The 21,060-nt window shown below is 46.1% G+C and overlaps 1 protein-coding gene and 1 long non-coding RNA gene across 4 annotated transcripts in view; one reads left to right on the top strand and one right to left on the bottom strand.

Annotated features, from left to right (window-relative positions):
• Thsd4 (thrombospondin type 1 domain containing 4) overlaps nt 1-21,060 on the top strand; it is a 627,039-nt gene that overhangs the window by 488,879 nt on the left and 117,100 nt on the right.
• LOC134480061 (uncharacterized) lies at nt 11,170-12,828 on the bottom strand. Its single transcript, XR_015627287.1, has 2 exons — nt 12,751-12,828; nt 11,170-11,705 (listed from the first exon to the last, which is right to left on the bottom strand). It is a non-coding gene; the product is annotated as an uncharacterized LOC134480061 (long non-coding RNA).

The raw sequence follows: 21,060 nt of genomic DNA, 5'->3' as shown, positions 1-21,060 counted from the left end.
CAGTTTCCCAGTTAGCACTGGAATTTCTTTATTTCTGTTTGTCTTTTTCCTCAAAGGACCCATTTACCAATTCCTACCCAGCTGGCACCAGTCAGTGTCCAGAGACCCCCAAACAATCAGCACACACCTCTGAACAACAAGGGTCTTTATTGTCCATCCAGAGGTCTAGCCCGAAGCCTAGAAGCAAGTTCAGTCATGGAAGGATATAACAGCCACACACATCCAGTGTGGCCTCCTGAAGAAAACCATGGCACTCATCTATCCCAGCTATCCTTCCCTAGGAATAATTCCCTAAAGAGAATTATTTAGGTGTAGAAACTGTGTGAACTGGTAAAAGCTTAAAGACAGAGAGTACTGGTAAAATGAAAATATGCACACGCCCAGAGCAAGCAGTCCTGCTCCTAGCTAAACCTTTTGGGACACCCATCTGCGATCATGACATGCATACACACACCGCCTCCCAGCAGTTAGGAAGAAAGCAGACACAATGTGTAGGCATGGAGAGATCTCAAAGCAACACAAAGAGAAGAAAGCTAGGAGAGGTATATCGCATTCTCTCTATGCAATTACCTTATCTCCTTTATGCAAACTTTCAGTAAAATACAAAGCATCCATTTGAGAGCACAGACGTATATCTCAGCTTCCTAAGCTACCTTGGGGAGCAGGGAGCCCTGGAGAAGAATACAAAGGTTCAGCATTAGTGCTGAGGTGTCTCCTTAGGGAAGAAAATACCTTGGGGCTGGTAGGATGGCCCAGTGGGTATCAGTACTTGCTGCCAAGCCTAATGACCTCAGTTCAGTCCTCAAGACCCACATTGTACAAGGAGAAAACCGGTCGCCAAAAGTTGTCCTCTGACCTCCACGTGAACATAGTGGCATACTTACATACATGTAAGTACACACATATAATACATACATGCAGAAGTGTAAAGTAAGTAGATCATTTAGGCTAAGCAAATGTAAGCATTAGCTAATTTAGTGGGTGCTTCAATATAACTTTTTAATACTTTTCTGTATCATTACATATTTTCCAAATTCAGCCAGACTAGTGCTCACAGCCAGAAAGCATGAAAGCATGATTCGGCACCCAGAGCAAAGCTAGGTGTGGTATCAGGGGAGACTAGTCAAGTCCCCAGCCTCAGAGAGGACAGAGGGGACCAGAAGAATTATGTCTGAAGCACTTCATGATTCTCCTCCTGCAGCCTGCCCTGAAGCCGTATATGCTTCCTGTTGAGTGACAGAAGTTCTGGTCACACTCTGATCGCTGCAAAGTTTTGATCCTGCTTGATAATTAAAATAGCGTAACATTTCCACAGCCTCTAGTACTTTAGGACTTCACATGTGTGGTCCCAGACAGGATGTACAAACTAACAACACAGATACTCTCCCACTCCAGGGAGAACTTTCATAAGTAGTTGTTAATCTAGACAGAAGTGGCCAAACCCAAATGTTGAAAACCCTAGATGCTCTAAACTATGAACATTTGAAGCATCAATAGAACATCACAAGTAAAGATACCATAGAAATATCACTTTCAGAATATGTATTTTTTCAGACCGGAAGAGCTATAATATACAGACTTTAGTTTGTTTGTTTGCAAAGCCCTTGGAGGTACAAAGCCAGAAAGTTACAACAGCCCAATAATTTTATACACGTGTATTTTCAGTGCACTATTAGCTGACCTTCTGATTAGCTCAGTGCTATTCAAGCCATGAGACAAGGTTTGATTTAAGTAGATACCACTTGTATACTGTGACTGTTACAAAAACAATGGCTTGAAAGGTCCTTTAGGACTGAGGAGATGGCTCTGTAGATGAAAGTGCTCAGTATACAAGAATGAGGACATGAGCCCAGAGGCTGTACAAAGCTGGATGTGGTACAATCACCCAGCATACAGTGAGATAAGAGGCAGAGGTAGGAGAGTCCACCAAAGCTCACGGGCCAGCTAGCCTGTATATGCAGCTGTAAACAAAATACCTTGCCTCTGACAAGGTGGGAAGGAAAGACCAACCTCCAAAGCTATCTTCTGAGTAGCAGCCACGAGCCATGGCATGTGCAAACCCATATGTGCATGCACACACTGAGCATGAACATATGCACCAAACACACGTTAAAAGATCCCTTCGATTCTGGTGGAAGCTCAAGAGTCATTTGCTATGAACATAGAACCATAGAGCAAACATATGTGTACTTGGACTCTCTGGGGATCACACTTGCATGTTAATCCCTCCCTCCCTGTAACTGCTGATGCTTTTTTTCTTCGTGGTTGAGCATTCGGGCAGGGCAAGAAGTTGTGCCATCTTCCAACACGGAGTTGCTAGATTCCTCAAACCTCCATAGTAACCTTGACACGTTATGTTGGATTCTCACTTGGCTATCAGCACGGCTAGAAATTAAAGTGATTTCAAACTGACCATCTCAAGACTGAGGTTCAGAGGTGTGATGCAGTCGATCTTGGAGAGGCTGCTTCAAAATCATTCCCCCTTCCAAAATCTGGGATCGGTTATCCGGAGGTCTGGGCTTGATTTCTGAGTCTTCCTAATTGGTGGTAGAAACCTCACTTTATCACATGTCCCACAGATTTGAGTCTGAAGGAATTCATCAAAAGGCTATTTCTATAAACACTTTTATTGGTTCACCATTTCTGAAATCATGCAGTTTATGAGTCATTCCTATTTTGAGCAAAAGCAATTACTTGTAAAAACTGCTAGATAGTTTCTGTCAGGCTTAATTAAACCTTCTTCTACTGGAGACTGTTTCAAATGTTTGTGAACCATTGACTGTGAATACTGCTCACAAACTGGAGCCTCTACCAGTAAAAATAACTCAGAAGCATGCATCCCCTGAATCTGGAAGCCAGTTGACTCCTTTAGACAGATTCCATATGTCCCCTTACCTCGTCCCAGTGCGGCATTGGCCTTATGGGTTATTTATGGGTGAAAGTCGCTTTTTCTTTGTAATATGTTTTAAGTATTCCCTCTCCCTCCCCCCGTGCCCCCACCCTCCTCCATCTTCTCCCCTCCCCCATCCTCTACCCTTCCCCCATCCCCTCCTCCACTCTCCATTTTTACTTCCATCATTTCATCAATTTTAATGACATAAAAGTACTTAAGGACAACAGAGGCCCCAGAACAGCAACATTGGCAGGACATTCAAATAAAGAGCTTCAAGAGAGCCTTTCTAGCATCTGTTTTCAGATTGATTTATTTTGTTTTATGTGTACAAGTGATTTGCCTGAATGCATAGATGTGTACCACATGCATGCCTGATGCCCAAGAAAGTCAGAAAAGGGCATTGGATCTCCCGGGATTGGAGTTACAGGTGGTTGTGAATTGCCATGTGGTGCTGGGGACCAAACCCAGGTCCTCTGCAGCAGCAACAACTGTAAACCCCTGGGCCATCTCTTCAGCCCCATCTCTTTTTGGAAACTCAGTTATGACCAGAAGAAAGGCTAGACCTTTAGGGACAGCTTTGATCAAACAATGTAGGAAAACACTGGGGAAATGAGGGCTCAGAGAAGGGTCAGATATAGGATTAAACTGAGAGGCAGTGAGGTTGGTGGGGCCTGTAGTGAACTGAGAAGATATGGAATGAGGAAGAAATCAAGATAGGGACGCCCAGACCATTCGAGAACAGAAATGTGGACACGTGAGTGTGGTCGGACAGTGCCATGGTGCCTGTTTGCCACAGTTTGGGTCATGAGAAGTCTCTGAGTGATCTTGAATGGAAGAATGTTGAAATGACACTGTGTCTTAAGAAAAGAATCGGGGTTGGGGATTTAGCTCAGTGGTAGAGCCCTTGCCTAGCAAGTGCAAGGCCCTGGGTTCAGTCCCCATCTCCAAAGAAAAAAAAAAAGAAAAGAATCTGGGAGCACTGAAAAGGAATCATTACAAGGAAAACAAAATGGGAGAAAAATGATGAGAGAGAACTAAGAAAAGTAAATAAATAAAATAATTAATTAAAAAAAAAGACACATCTCACCCCTAAAGAATAAAATGTAAAGAGTGGAGCATGGGGGAAAAGAAAAGTAAGGCTACCACCAGAGGAACACCAGGGGGCGCTCTTGCCAGCAGCTCACTTGCTGCCTATGTGTCTACTGTGCTTTACCTGGATTATTTGAGAGAATGACTACTCTATCCCAGATCGGTGGCGTCTTCACATTTGAAGCCACATTTAACTTGCCCATCCCCAACTCTGCAGACCCTCCAGGAAAACCTCCCTGACTGTCCGTGGGAAGGTCTATGTAATTTAAACTGTTTTATTTGAGTCTTATTTTCCAGGGATGTTTTCCCCTAATTAAGCCCTGAGGTCTTGACCTAAGCCTTATGATATGGTTGACAAGGGACTTCAGGAATATTTTGGAAGGCAGAAATAAGAAGAGGCTATTTTAAAGACAACTGTGTTCTGCCCCGAGTATTTAAGAAGTAAGCAGAAAATCAAGTTCTACGATGGTAAAGCATGGTGGACCAGACAGGTGTTGCAAATTGGGTCCCACAGGATACAGGCTTTGAGGGTGCATTGTTTGGGTAATTTTTAGAGAGAAAAGGAATGCCAGGGACAGCTTCACTGGGCACGGGGAGGCACAACAGAGACCTCAGCTGATACTCCTGGAATCCAGGAGCCAAGATGAATTTCAGAGGGTCCCAGTGAGGCAAAATGCTTTCTTGCACCTCCACTAAGATGTCATTCAATGTAGGCTACCCTGGGAATGAGGCAGGAATTTTAGCAGACCAGCTTCCTACCACCACAGATGCCAGGCCCTGCCCAGGAACTTAGCTGTAACTCTCTGACTTCAGCCCACGGGAATCAAAACACCATACCACAGTATCTGTCACATCAGTATAGTGTGTGTGGGGGGCAAGTGTACATGTGTACATACACATACATATACATATACATATACATACACACATGCGTACACAGGTGGTTGTAAATCACCATGTGGGTGCTGGGGACCAAACCCAGGACCTCTGAAGCAGCAACAACTGCTATTAACCACTGGAGCATCTCTTAGGGGCCATCTTCCTTTGGGAACTCAATTATGACCAGAAGAAAAGCTAGACCGTGTGGTATGTGTGTGTGTGTGTGTGTGTGTGTGTGTGTGTGTGTTTGCATGCGTGCACATACATACATACCTAAATAAAACCCGGACAAGAACAATACCAATAGACATATTAACATGAGAGGGAGACACCTCATAGGACTCTGCCCCAGACATGAAACTGTAGGCAACTGAGGAATTCTGGGAATAGGAGAAGTACCCTTCCCCAGGGATGCGTCCCCTACTTGGTAACTAGATAGCAAGTATTCAGCCCTGAAATCATAGCCATATAAGCAACATTGAACAGACCCAGTGGGTTATATCTGTATATGTATATGTAATAATTGAAGGAAAGAAGCCAGAAACTTGAGAGGGAGCACGGGGTAGGGGAGGTCATGGGATCATGGGAGGAGTTAGAGGATGGAAAGGGAACAGGGTTGTGTGATCATGTTTTCATTTTAAAGGAAGGAGAAAATGTGTTTTTAATTACCTCTTCTCAATGTGCAAACACCTACATTTATATTTGGGAACAAAACATTTCAAAGTGCTATTTTGGTGGGGTATGAGACTTCCAGTAAAACTGTCAGTGTTGCATTACTGTCAAGGGACAGTCTTAGTTCTTCATGAAAGTAATCAATACGGAAGTCTTTTTGTAGATACTCAACAGTAATATGTGCTTGGGGCACATTTGATGTCCATGTGTAAATCCGTGTTATTTTACATCTCCTGTCTTTTTTATGATGCCTTCTTCAAACAGAAGTCTGGTCTGACTTTCCTGCTTTGGTCTAAACAAAGGCCATGGGTTGCTGTCACTGGCCAAATATGGCAGCATGAAGTTACCCTTTAAGTCCTTTGCAGGGATGTTGCCAGCCTTGTGTGCAGAGGCAGGCATATACCAGAATTCCTAGAGTATCGGGAAGCCTCCCCAGCAAGCAGAGTCCCAGTGGCTGTGGTGGGATGCAGGAATGGTTGCTTTTTAGGTTGCCAGAGTGAAAACCCTTCTTTAATGACCAGCAGACACCTTTGATGAGTCTGTCTATTCAGCGGGGAATTTAAAGTCAAATGCCCTGATAGATGAGCTGAGAGTTCAGAAGGCTACAGCTTGGAAGAAAAGATCATCTTAGGGGAAGCAGGAAGTACCACGTAGGGATGAGAGAGAAGGAAGAGATGAGAGGAAAGATGGCAGCCGTTTAAAATGTCACAACCGCGTGAGGGGAGAACCAGAGCCTGCAGGATAGCATTAGGGACCAGAGACCAGGGGTTCTATGAAAAGCCCTAATCCTCAGATCTTTATATCACTTATTTTTGTTACCATGTCCTGTACTCTTGAATCCAATACTCTGGGATGAAAATGGCCTTGTGTTTGCTTGGTGGATATACTGTAAGCAGGACGTGAACGTATGAATCCGTGTCTCTTTTATTCATGCATGTAATGAACAGTCACTAGCTGGGTTCCTGATCGAGAAGCTTGACCTACAAAGTGAGGAAGAATCGGTGTCTGCCTGCAGGGAGCTCACAGTCAGGACAAGGGAGCAGAATGATGAAGGGAAGGGGAGAGAAGGACATGGAATTAGGGTGGCACAGACGTGGTCCCTGGGCACCGAGAGGGGACAGTAGGGGGCTTCCTGAAGGAGGTCTGAAGGACTGACTCTGCAAGATTGGAAATAGACAAATCCAGGAATTTACCCCCTTAGGTCTTTATGTCCTATGAGAAGACTTTTGTGCTGTTTCCCATGAAGATATTATCTACTGTACATGAGCTAACATCCTAAATACTTCATAGTTTCCGCTGTTTTTAGAGGGACATTTTATTGTATATCCTGTTGCTGTTAATGATAGAAAATACACCCTAGTTCCAAGTACCTCTGTCCTGGGACATCATCATAAGCTCCACATGAATCTAAGAATGGAGACTGCATTGTTTGGATGAACAGTCTCTTCTGAACACAGTGGCCCACAATGTCGTAATTTCCACCCACTGTGTGTATTTTTCTGTGGGCTCACAGTCTTCCAGTAGCTCATCAGGCTAGGAATCCTTAAGGACTTATCTATTGGCAAATGTGTTAACCTATGTCATCAGAACTCTCATGATCTAGTCACTTCCCAGATTCCCCATCTGAATACGGCTATACTGGGACCAACCTTTCAACCCATGAGCTGGGAGGGACATTTTATACACAAACCACACCAATGGACAATTTGTCTCCTCTCTCTTTCTCTCCCTCCCTCCCTCCCTCCCTCCCTCCCTCCCTCATCTATGTATATGCACATTTATTCACACTGCTGTGTATGCAGGTGTGTGTGTGTGTGTGTGTGTGTGTGTGTGTGTGTGTTCTCATGAGTGTGGAAACCGAGGTCATTCCTCGGCCACCATTCACTTGGTTTGTTGAGACACAGTATCTTGGGGCTCATTGATTCAGCCAGGGTGAGTGGCCTGTGAAGCTGAAGGAACCTCCTTTCTCCACCTCCCCAGTACTGGGATTAGATAACATCACACCCAGCTTCATGTTTGTTTTTTAGTGGTTGCTGGGGATTGAACTCAGTACCCATAATAACCCCTCAGCACTTGTGGTTGCATGGCAACTCTTACCAACTGAGCCATCTCCCCACCCACTTTCCTGTACCTGTAATTGGGGACAAACTTTTTGAATGCTGGGTCTGGTGTTTGAGAAGGGGGAGGTGTCACCTTAGGTGACTATCTTGTTGCTGAGGTGGACAATAATCCTAATCTGTCCAAGTTTTCTGTGCATTGTCCCTAGAACTCAGTTTATTTAGGTGATCATTGAAGAAAAGGAAAATACCAACCTGGGTGTTACAGGATGATAGCTAGTGTCCCAGGAGAGCCACCGTCACTGGCTGCTTCTCAGCAGTGAATTGCTTGTCCAAAGGACGGGTTCTTGGGAGGCAGGTGTTTAGCCTCTGTGAGTTTGTGTAGCATAAACTCCCTGTGTAGCATAAACCAAGATGATGACTTTCAGCTCTGGGTTTTCTAGGTCCCCAGGCAGCCAAGGGCCGGTACTTCTGAAATGACTTCTTTGGAGAAAATCCAAGTTGAGCTCAGCTTAGGCTGTATTTCCATACCCTTGGCTGCAAGTGGCAGGCCTTTCACTAAACAAGAAGTAAGATTAGCTTTTAGAGGGACACAGATATCACATAGCCCATAACAGCCTCCCAGAGAGCTTGCTGAAGGCTGTAAGGAGTGCAGAAGTCTCTTATGAGGACCATAGAAGCCAGGCTGGGAATGGTACTAAGGGGTGTAGTAAATGTCTTCTGAACATTAAAAAGAAACTCCCCCGAGTGAGACTTTCCAGTGTTTCCTGTGGCGTGTACTGTACCTGCCGGGAACAGTGGGAAATGGCTTTCGGTTCAGAATGAGGGCTTCCCCAATTGAGCTGTATCTTCCTCCACTCAGGGCAGTGCTGCAAAAAGTTTCCTCTCCTGGTTCAAGGCAGGATTTTGATTTTAAAATACACTGGAAGGCACACGGGAACCGCAGACATACTGCACACCTGGAAAGGCAGTATTTTAGAGGAGACCACACCAAGATAACCAGAAAAATATTCAGTAGGCCTTTGACTAGTCCAGATTCTCTTCCCCTAACCCCATCAGTAGTTTTGTAACTGTGGTCCCTTTAATATTGTGTTATCAACCCTGTGTGGTTTCCATCCCCGTAGTAAATATGAGAATGCCTGGGGTAAACACTACCTCATCCGAGGTTACACAGGAGCCAAGCAGGAGGCAGGGGTTGAGCTGAGGTGTGCTAGGCCCAACCCCACTTCAGTGGGGAGGGGTGTGTGTGTGTACATGAGTCTCTGGCAGCCCTGTTCAAACACAGCTTCCTTCTGAGCACATCCGCAGCGGGGCCCGGTGCTTTACAACTGTCACACTCAACCAGGTGACAGTGCTTCCAGTGGTCCCCAGGTGACCCTTGGACTGTGAAGAAAACTGACACACATGAAGAAACGGCCATCGATCTTGGTAAAGTTTCTCAGACATCTTTGATGGCTGTTTGATTGCTCTCACGTTTGACGGTTTTGTATCTCTGGGCTGGGTAGTTTATTTCAGCTTGACACAAGCTAGACTCATCTGAAAGGAGGGAATCAGTTGAGAAAAATGCCTCCATCATATCCAGCTGTAAGGCTGGTAGCCCTGGATTCTGTAAGGAAACAGGCTGAGCAAGCCATAGTGAGCAAGCCAGTAAGCAGCCCCCCTCCACGGCCTCTGCACCAGCTCCCGCCTCAAGATTTCAGCTCTTGAGTTCCTGTCCCAGCCTTCAGTGATGGACTGAATGTGGAAGTATAAGCCAGTTCTCCACCCCCACCCCTGCAACTTGTTTTCGGTCATTACGTTTCATTGCATCAATAGAAACCCTAGCCAAGACACCCTGAGAGATCTGAGAGAGAGTTGGCCCTGATGTCCCTACAACTGTAGGAAATCCTCCACTTTGCCTCTATGAGCTGCTTGTCCTGCTAGGGCACAAGAGAAGCCTCCCTGGGGAATAAGAAGTAGGGCAATACGGTGATGGACGTACAGACGGACCTCTAGTCATTCTGCTCATATTTACTGAGTTTGCAATTGGCAGGAGGCTGTTCTTAGCATCTAAATGAGAAGCCAAGTAGAGCCCCTTTGCATCTAATACAGTGAATCTAAACTAAAACAGTTACCCCAAGATTTGGACATGTGCCTGTCTTAGAGCTCTCTTGGCCCTCAGCAGACTCTGAGATGTCCTCCTCCGTTAGCCTGTCTGTTCAGCCTGACACCAGCCCGGTTCAATGAGAATAAGCAGAGCAGTGAAACTGCCTCTGGCAGAAAGATTCCTTCCCTGGAAGGAGGGTCCAGAGCTGGCTGTGGAACAGTTGAGAACCCCTGCCCAGGACAGTTGACTGGTTTTGTGTCACAGTGGGAACTGTGACAAATAATTCCTTGTCCAAAGGAGAGCATCCCGGTGGTGGAGATGACTGTTTCCCAAAAGACACCACTGAAAGATCTGAGCACCCAGTGCCTTCCCCAGCTGCCCCTCCCCCGGCATCTTTCTGCAGTCCTTCGGTCACACTCAAACACCGTGTTTTGGTGTCTTCTCATTGCTATTTTGTTTTTCCTTTTTTCCATTTGGTTCATGGGGGAGGGGTGGACAGGACTGTGTACAGATGGCCACACATCTGTGGAAGTGTGTATTTGTGTGTATGTGGAGGCCAGAGGTTGATATTGGTAATGATCTCCATCATTCTTGTACCTCATTCTTCGAGGCAGGGTCCCTCGGTGACATCCAGAGCTCACCCATGTGGCTATAGTCTCTCAGACCAGCTCTGAAGACACTGTCTCTACCTCCCAAGGCTGGACTTACGGGTGGACCGCTAGGTCCAGCTGGCCTTTAAGTGGGCTTCTGGTGATCCAAACTCTGGCCTTCATACTTCCGTGGCAAGTGTTTTAGCTGCTGGGTTATCTCCCCAGCCATTTTTGAGGTAAGTTCTCCTGTCCTCAAACAAAGGATGACCTCAGATCTTCCTGCATCCACTTCTGGGTGCTAGGGTCATATGGTGTGGTTCTTAGTTCCGTTACTTATCCATTGGTCAAAGCTAGAGACACATAGCAGGATCTGTAGATCCCCCCTCCCCAATTATATTCCTTTGCAACATTGATTGGCCTGCTTTCTTCCCCTCAAGATCCACTCTCATACCATATCCCCAGGCCACAGTTTCCAGCCTCCCTGTAGGCTTCTCTTTGTTTTTCCTGTGCCCTGTTCCCATCCAGATCAAAGCCATCATAGTCACAGCAGCCAGTGTCCCTTCAGGCTGACCACACCGCCTCAGTACTTTCTGACTCGTTTCATCTGCGCTTTATCCACACAACAGGGCTCTTGGATCCTTAGAGCCACCTTTGCACCCAAGGCCCTCGTGGCCAGGTGTCCTGCATGCTCTCGGGGGGGCCTCTGTCTTCCCTTGGCCAGCTTTCTCTCTCCTGCCGCAAGGTTGAATGTCTGGATATTTTCCTCTTTCCAGGTATCAGACGTATGTGTCTTTGAAAGCAGGCTCCATTTCCATCACAGTCTTCCTTTTATCTAATTGTGTGCTATCTGACTATACTCTAAAGCATCCCCCACCATAAAACAGAAACTAGACAGACCAAAAATAAATAAATAGATAAATCAACCTTTAATCAATGCTCACTGTCTTATGGGGGCTTCAGATGAACTCTTCTTAGGGAAAGGGATGACCACATGGCTGTTTGCAGGGACGGGAAGCAGGCATGTTAAGTTGGCTTGGAGCACCACTCTGTCTTGTCACGGCACTGCCTTTGATCTTTAATTTGAGCCATTCTAGGCAGGGCTCCGTGCACTCTGAAAACACGCTGTGTGATTAAAAACTGAGCACTGCATCAGCCAAAACATTTGTTTATATTTTACCCGCAATTTCAGGGTTCTTGTTTCTTGTCATGCTCTCCCTGAGAACTTTCTTTATGTAATTAAAGAGGTGCGAGTGCTCTGAACATGACCGTGCAGGAGAATGTGAAGCTGGGGTCCTTGGTCTGAAGACAGAGAGAGGCCCTCTCAAGCATGGAGTCCACAGGACATGGCTAATAGACCTCCACTGCATTGTTTGAAGATGGTCACAGAAGGCTGGGAATGTAGCTCAGTGCTTTGTGCCTTACTTTGCATGCACAAGGCCCTAAAAAAAGAAAGGGGGGGGGGGGAGAGAGAGAGAGAGAGAGAGAGAGAGAGAGAGAGAGAGAGAAGGAAGGAGTGAGAGAGGGAGAGGGAGAAGGAGAGGGGGGAGAGAGAGAGGGAAGAAGGGAGTGGGAGAGGGAGAGGGAGGGGGAGAGAGGGAGGGAGAAGGGAGGGGAGGGAGAGAGAGGAGAGAGAGAGAGAGAGAGAGAGAGAGAGAGAGAGAGAGAGAGAGAGAAAGAGAGAGAATGAGAATGAATATGGTAACCCAGGATACCCAGACAAGAAAGAGCCTCACAAAGACTGAGGGACTGAGGTCCTCTAAGCAGAGCCCTAGTATCCCTTGGGAAGTTGAACGTATGTCTCCATTTCCAACAGTAACTTCTCCATAGTAACATCCCCCTCACCACAGAGATCTACACCTCTCTCTCTCTCTCTCTCTCTCTCTCTCTCTCTCTCTCTCTCACACACACACACACACACACACACACACACACACACACACACACACACACACTGTATAGGTTTGGGCATCTTGTGACAGCCCACTGTTTTCCCCTGTGATGTGTAAGATTCATCCTTAACAGAGAAGCCAAGCAATGGGATACTTGGGCTTCTAGGTCTCCGATCACACCACCCAGTACCCCGAGCTACAGATGTGTGACCACTTCACACTGTTGTTTCTACTATCACAGGGAAATGGCGTGTTTAGCTTCAGGACTCCTGTCTTGTTAACTGAAATAGCTTAGAGAAATGAACAACTTGACCCCCACTGGGCCTCAGTTTTCCCACCTGCCAAGTGAGTAATCACCAGGCCACCTCCAAGCTGGGAAAAGAATTGAATAAGATAACCCTGGCAAGCACTCGGGGGCGCTCCAGGGACATCAGCTCCTATTGCCAGCTATTCTTGGGCACCTACATGAGTACTCAAGAAGTCCTGCTCTGTAATGTTTTCTGAGTGTCTGCCCCCACTTCCTGCCTCTGTTGACATTGCCAGAGCTCTGGGCCACCTTCCTGTAATGTCTACCTTTCTCTGCCACTCAACTGACCTTTGTCTAGGTGTTCCTAGAGTCGTTGTATACTCATGCCCATTTCCTGAAGTTTTCTGCAACCAACGGGCTTCCAAATGCCATATGGTCATAATGGAATCCTTAGGCAACTCTGTGGTCCCCCAGCATTCTGGAATCGTTAGCTGTGGTTCCCATGACCAGAGTGCTGACTGGGTTTCCATGCCCGGGTTCTGAATGCCTGTCTGTTGGCAAGCCACTCTCAGTGTTGGTCAAATGAACTTCCCTATCCACAGTTTATGTGTTTTGGACCAAAATGATGCACTTTCCCCCCCTGGTATGTTTTAAACACAACGTTTAGTTTTCCTAGTGAGCACTAGGCGTTGTTTGGAAGCATTGCCTGGTCATGATTAATTTCCCTCCTGCCTCTCATGCCGGACCTTGTTTATTTACACTCTCAAGACAACTTCACACGAAGCTGCCATGTGAGGGTTTTTTCCGGGCAACACAGATGATGAAGGCTGTTTGTGAGTGAGGGGAGGTTGAAATCAAGGTTCTTTCTGCTCTTGTCTGGCCTGTCCCTGCCACAAGCCCACAAACAACAAGCCGTGTGTGAGGAAATTGTCTTGTACAGTTGTTTTATTCAGGTCCACACAGCTTGACATCTTACTTGAAGCTTGCCGTTTATTTGAAAGTGACGTGAGGAAAGAAAAGGAAGCAGAAGAGAGGTAAAGGGCAGATAGTCTCCAGGAGACCACTCGGTTGGGAAAGTGCTGGCTGTGCGAGCATGAGGACCTGGGTTCAAATCCAACATAAAAGCTGAGCAAGGTAGACCTACACTGGAGGGTCGGATTAGTGTGGAATGAACGGAGACAAATGCTTGGAGCTCATTGGCCTCTCAGCCTGGACAAATCAATGAGCTGCGGGTGCGGTGGGAGCCCCTGTCCAAAATAAGATGAAGAGAAACCCGAGACAACATCTGACAGTGACTTCCAGCACAAGCACATGTGCCCACACCCGTGTGAGCACATACACACACATACATGTGCACATTAGCAACATGCACACACGCACGCACACACACACACACAGAGAGACAGACAGACAGACAGACAGACAGACAGACAAACTGTTTCAAAATCAAGATCTTAGGGACCGCTGGGTCTTGGTTAACCTTCAGCAGGCAAATGCTCCCAGAAATATTTTCCTGGTGACTCTGAAAGTTAGAGTCTTCAAATCTTGGCCCTTGTCACTATTGTCCGTTGGGATTAGAGGGTGTGGCCTTGCTGAAAGAAGTATGCCCCTGGGGGTGGATTTTGGGGTTCGAGAATCAGACCATTATAGATGTGTTCCCTCCACCTCCTGCTCACAGTTCAAGATGTGAGCTCCCGGCTCCTGCTGTCCTCGTGTCTTTGCTCCACCGTCATAGGCTCTAATCCTCTAGAAGCCTAAGCTTAATGAGGCACTGTCTTTTATAAGCTGCCTTGGTCGTGGTCTTTTATCACAGTGGTAGGAAATTGACGAATACAACAGTCTTTTCCATGAGCTATTTTAAATGCACTTTAATTTTAACTAACAAGTAGCAATTGTCAATATGTATAGAGTGTAGTGTGACAACACCAAAATACACACCTTTAAAATGAAGATTATTGTCTTATCCGTCACTTCAGGCATGCATCGTTTCTGCATAGTAGGAACATTTGAAACTACATCTCTCTCAATATCTCTCTCTCTCTCTCTCTCTCTCTCTCTCTCTCTCTCTCTCTCTCTCTCTCTCTCTCTCTCCCCCTCCCCCGCCATCTCCCCGTCTCCCCTAGCTAGTTCAACATTTAATATACATTAACAGGAGTTAACCTACCATGCTGCAGAACAGGTTGTCCTTCTCAGAGATAGAGAATGGTTTGATGGTTAAGAGCACTTGCGACTCCTGCCAAAGGCCCAAGTTAATTTCCTAGCACCCACATTGGGAAGCTCAAAACTGCCTGTGATCCATGCTCTGGCAGTGACCTCTTCTAACCTCTGCAGGGATTTCACTCACATGTCCAAACCTACATACAGACTCATGTGCACATAATTTAACAATGAAGTATTTTTGAAAAAGAAATCGACCCTCCCATCCAATTACATTTGTGTGTATATTATCCATCCTTTTCCCAATCCCTCTTTCTCCCCATCTCTCCCCATCCAGACTCTGGTAACTACTATTCTTTCTTCCTCTGAGATTAATTTTAGTTCCCACGTTTAAGTGAGAGCCTGTAGCATTTGTCAACAGTGTGTCCTCTAAGAGGACAAGTTCTGCTTCCTTGGCCATATCAACTTTGGGCTATTGCGTGCCCATCTTTCACCTGTTGCCATTCCGGATGGGTTCTAATAAGCAATGCTGTGCATCTTATGTTGAGATGGATGTGACGTATCTGTCCGGCTTTGCAGTGAAGAGCTGAAAGGAAAGTCAGAGAAGCATGGTGGGTGGGAACATGGTCTGGGCAATAGATAAGCCCACTCCGATCCCAGCTCCACCGTACCTGCTCCCTCACTTGAGAAATGTCACCCCTTGACTCTTCCATGCATGATTAACTATCTGTCAAACATGGACCCAGAGGGAACACCTCACTGGGTTGTTAAGAGCATTAGATGGGATGTGTAGAGCACCTCACAGAGCACCCAGAATGCTCAGCCCATGGAGGCCGCCACAGTGATGAAGATGAGTTGGTAGTTCTCTTTAAGAGCAGATCGTGTGTGTGTGTGTGTGTGTGTGTGTGTGTGTGTGTGTGTGTGTGGTGTGAAATGTTCATGCACGTGGAGGCCAGAGGTCAACATCACATGTCTTCCTCAATTAATTCCTGACTTATCTTTTTGAGGCAGGGTCTGTTGCTGCATCAGGAAAACACTGACTGGCTAAACTGAGTGGCCAGTGAGTTTCAGGGACTTACCCATCACTGCTTCTTCTGGGCTAGGGTTGCCGAGACGTGTGGCCAAGCCTGGCTTTTTTTATATGGGTTCTGAACTCAGGCCTTCATGCTTGCTTGGCAGGCACTTAACCCAATAAGCCCCCTCCTAAGTCATTAGCTAAGTGATACTCTTAAATCTCCATGTGATTTGAAAAGGATCCTACTCAAAATCTCAGACCGGACACCCTATTAGAGAGGGAACTTAGGAGCAAATATCCTTACTAATGGGACAGACAGGCACAAAGGAGAAAAAAGTACATCAAACAAATACACTAAAACTCACTTCAAAGGTCAGAGGCAGAGAGTCTTAAAGGAGAAGGCTGACTGACTGCCATGCCCAGGGCAGCAGCTGGGTAGAAGAGAGAGAGCCATCCCGTGTAAGCTGGGCCATGCCTTGTGCGGGGTCACTCGTGTGGACACCCTGTCTTACTGCACTCGAGTCACTCCATTTTTTTCTTTTCTGACTAGCAGCTCTTTAAGGGCCTCTCCACACAGCACAAATGAAAACCGTTCTGATGGCTGTCCCTGGGGTGGGCGTTGTTCACCATTGTTTGTGCACGAAAGCCTGATCCCATTAAGATGGTCAGATACCTCCTGCCGCCCCGTGGCCTTGTGCTCACAAGCATTCAATGCTATTTAAAGCCCCCATTTTACAAAAACATGCTTAGGTCGCATTTGTGTACAGCCCATTAGTTAAGGCCAGATTTGAAGCTCTCTGAACTGTCACTTCTATTAGCGGACTTCGGGAAATAGAGGACTTCATTTTTCCAAGAGATAATTTGAACATGGGAGAAAAGCCAAGAAGTCCTTGAATCCCTACAACACTTACCTTGACTTCCAGGCCTATTATGAAAAGGCTTCTTAGACAGAAGGGGACAAAAAGACTCTTTCATGGAAGCTACCAACATTTTCTGCCAAACAGGAGATTTATTGGGTGGGAATATGGGGACACACACACACACACACACACACACACACTTTGTCCGGGGCACCTTGGAAAGTGAAAATCAATCTGCGGAAAGTAATCATGAGAGAAGAGAGTTTTGTCAGGAGAGCAGATAGTCTTGAAGATAACAGCTTGGTTTTCTGTGAGATTAAAAATAGATCAGTTTACAAACTAGAAAGCATAAGAATTGAATGTATTTTCTCTTCTGTCTTTCTCAGTGGGAAACCTGTGGTTGCTTGGATTGGAAAACATGGACTAGTTATCAAATGATTTAGTTAATAGCACATTAAGGGGATAGCTACATCACATCCCTCCTCCTATGGCTCAGAGATCACCAAGGAGGAGAGGGAGAGAGGTTGGAAGAGCCAGCGACAGGGGATGACTGTAGTGAAACTATTTCCCGGTCTCACTATTACAGCCTAGTCACACATAGCAGTTGACAGGAGCTGTGACTACACGCACAAGCCTTGTGTAGGGTGGAACCAGAAAAGGAACCAGCAGAGGAGGGGAAGGTGGTGGGGAAGAAGCCTTACCCCTAGCTGAAGAACTATGGGAGACCGATGACTGCTGGGAGAGGGAGAGTCAGTTCTTCAGTCTGTGACCCTGACAGGCTCCCCTATGCTCCTGCAGACGGTCCTACACCCATGCATACTGTCAGCACCTCATGGATTTAAAACAAATCGAAACAAAATAGAAAAAAGAGCTAGCATATGAAATTGGGAGAGGGGGAGGATTGAGGAGCTAGGGAAGGAAGTAGAGGGAAGGGAACGGGACTTGATCAAGAGACATTGCATGCATGGGTGAAGGTCTCAACCGGTAGAACATGCACAACCATGTTATGTGAAGATTGCATAGGATTACTGCATGTGTTCTTGCCCAGATTGCTGCAGCTCAAGGATATGGTATGGGAATACTGATACGGACAGTAATCACTGCCCTGAGACTAAGGGAGTTCTTGCTTACTTGGGAGTTTATACTTTGACATCTCTTTAGCCCTTATATGCCCATTTTATAGATGAGAAAATAGAGGCTTAGCTCATTTGACCATCTTCCCAAGGTCACAGATCTGATAGCTGGGGTCAGTTCTCCCATTTCAGGAGGTCTGTGTAATGTGAGGTTCCTGGTACTCGTTGGTGCCCCATCCCGGCAGAGCAGGAAACTCTCCAGCTGTGGAGACAGGCCAGGGCGTCGTCATGATTTTGTCATGCCATGTGACTTCCAACAAACCACTTTACTTTTTTTTCAACTTTGGTTCTTTAACTGAAATAGGAAAAAAAATAGTTGCCTTGTAGGCTCTTTTATAAAGATTAGATGAAATGTCAGTAGGAAAGTAATCAGATTTACCCACTATGTTCCACTCTGCTGTTCATTTACACTTTGATTAACAAGGTCTTTCTTCTTTTTCCCCTTCCCCTTCCCCTTCCCCTTCCCCTCCCCCTCCCCCTCCCCCTTCACTTTCCCCTCTCCCTCCCCTTCCCTTTCCCCCCTCCTCCTCTTCTCCTTCTTCTTCTTCTTCCTCTTCCTCTTCTCCTTCTCCTTCCTCTTCCTCTTCCTCTTCCTCTTCCTCTTCCTCTTCCTCTTCTTCTTCTTCTTCTTCTTCTTCTTCTTCTTCTTCTTCTTCTTCTTCTTCTTCTTCTTCTTCTTCTTTCTTCCTTCTTCACCACCACCATTATTAAAATGCCCATCTTGCAATACAAGGATCTAAGCTCACATCTCTCCATTCTTGAAATGAGACATTCTATGAGTCAGGTGGAAGTTAAGTTGTAGCCATAAGAATTGTACTTAAGTCAAGAGTTATTACTACCTAATGTGTGCTCATTCTGAAAGGAAGGCAGGTCAGTCATTAGTGAATACCTGTCCTCCTTTCTATTGTTTTGCTGTGTGCCATGAGCACCTCCAGTGGCCACTCTTCTCCGTGTTGTGGCTGGCTCAGTACTAATGTTTGTTTACATTTGTTCTCCAGGAGAGATGCTTCTCCCTTTTCCTTCTGTATCACCTGCACTCCGGTCTTTAAAGTACTCAAGTCCATTCTCTAGCTGACTGGCGGTCCAAGGCAGCCATTGTTTAAGTTAGGAATAGATAAAAGTTGCTTGTAGCTCTTTGAATTTGTTATGCTTGCCTTCACTTGACTTTAAATAGAGCATAATCGCATTGAGTTCCTCCCGTATACCCATGCTTTTATTAAGCAGAGACCATGACTGTCAGAAAGCTGTCAGAAATGTTAGAATACACATTTATTAATTATTGCCACTAGTTAGTGTGTCTTACCACCTTAACAAAGCGTTTGCCATCAAAGGATAAAGACAATGGATCTTTCTCGGAATGTCTGCATTGGCAGAGTTATGTACACCTGGGATAAAATGGTCCTGAGGCTGCTGCAACCTCGGGCATTAGCTTCTCCCCATCTGGAATCAGGGACCTAAATGTATACGTAATGGCTATGAGGAAATGCTCAGCTTGTTTAAGTGACAGGTGACATCAGGAAGTCTTCGGAGCCCAAGAAGTGACATGCTGACAGCAGCAGCACCTTGGGAAGATAAATCTCGCATGCACATGCAGAATAGATTACCTCAAGCCATGAGGCTTCTGCCTTGCTGATGCAGCCACATCTGGGGGCATGATTTAAAAGCTCATAAATATGGTTGGGATTTTAAGGAAGGGACTGGAGAAAATTAAGAACGTCAAGGTTCCATCAAGGAAGGTGAAGGACCAGTGTTTATCCAACTGGTTAACATGTCCCAGATATTGGTTGTCACAAGTTTGTATCCCTGGTGTGGTCACTGGGAAGCACACGCAGGCAGGTGTCATGGCTGCCATTACCCTACCTTTTGGGTTAGGGTTACAGAAGAAAGGAAATATTCTGCCAGCACGAGTGTTGTTCATCTGGCTCCCACCTGCGTTATTGTTATGGAATCCATTGACTTTGACAGATAGCCCTGTTCTTAGCCATCCTTCAAAAGATGTATAAAGAAAGGAGCCTTCATGTTTAGATATTTTAGCCAAATGCCTTCCTTCTGAGAATGCATGAAGTGCAACGTCTTTATTACCTGGTAACGTGAATGCTCGTATTGGATGTGTGTACGGTTAGAAGAAAGAGTAAGGAGGTGTTCTCTCTAATTTCATGATGACGACCAGAGCCTGGAAGAGTAAGCTCTTGGAGTACCAAAACATCTCCCAAGAAACCTGGCGTTTTTCCTCGTCATAAATGCTAACTCGAAGTTTCCATTCCAGGAGAGACAAATGGGAATGCTAACCATGACTTCAGTGAGAGCCTCGGGACCCAAGAAATTCAGGAAGGGTTTGTGCGATACTCGTCCCATCGTAGGAGGGATGGGTATGTCAGAGGTTTTCATGGGAGCTATAGAATGGGGAATCTGTTATTTATAGTCAGTCCTTGTGTGAGAGAAGGCCTTGGACTGGGAGCTGAGCCTGTGTGGAGGGGTCTTAGGGAAAACTGGAAAAACAGCCCAAGAAATATAAACAGGGATGTGTGCCCCTTGTCCAACCAGCAGCCCCTTGTTCCCAGGCTTGATTCTTACTGGGGAAGAGGAGTTTCCACTGCCCAGAGAACTGTCCAGCCAGCAGAGGAAGGAGCCTCCTCGGCTCCTGAGCCATAAGGACCTTACTTGTACCTCATAGCCATCTCCCTCCCCTGTGTGTCCTTTGACATAAAACCTCTCTGAACTTTACCACAAGTAAGAAGAATAATTCCTACCTCTCAAAATTCTTGAGAGAACTCAAAAGGATGGTATTTGAGATTTTGAGACCATGGTGGGTGCTCCAGTCAAGAACTGTCACATATATTCCTGCAGCTTCCTGTCACCCCATTTTCCAAGGGATGCTTGTATCTCTGCTTGCATATTTTCCATTTATAGTTCATCTCAAGGCTGTGATCCAGCATGCCTGAGTCAGGCTCCCCCTGACTACCTCCCTTGCTGTTCCTAAGTCAGCATGATCTCTGTTCTGATTGGAGACTTTATCATAGCTGGCCTCTAAGAAAAATGGTGATTTTTTTCACACTTAAAACCTCATTTAAAAAAAATCAGAAATAAATGCTAGAGAGATGTCTTCATTGGCAAAGTGCCTGGCATGAGTTCAGATCTTGAGTACCAACAGTAAAAGCCTACATGGTGGCACACAGGGGCCATACAGGAGAGGCAGAAATAGGAGGACCCCGTGGAGCTAGGAGGATCTAGCCAACTGCTGAGCTCCAGTACAGGAAAAGAACCTGTCTCAACAGACAAGGCAAAGGGGCTGGAGGGATGGTCCAGTAGTTAAGGGCATAGTTGCTCTTCTAGAGGACCTGGGTTCAGTTCCCAGCACCCACATGGTGGCTCACAACCATCTGTATCTCCCAATCCAGGATACTGACACTCTCCTCCAGCCTCTGTTAGCACTACTCACACATGGTGCACAGACAGACAAGCAGGCAAAACACCCATCTACATAAAACAAAAA

The sequence above is a fragment of the Rattus norvegicus genome, chromosome 8 (assembly GCF_021556685.1).
Source record: "Rattus norvegicus strain SHRSP/BbbUtx chromosome 8, alternate assembly SHRSP_T2T, whole genome shotgun sequence".
In the NCBI taxonomy this organism is placed as follows: Eukaryota; Metazoa; Chordata; class Mammalia; order Rodentia; family Muridae; genus Rattus; species Rattus norvegicus.
This window is presented reverse-complemented; position numbering and strand designations above follow the sequence as displayed.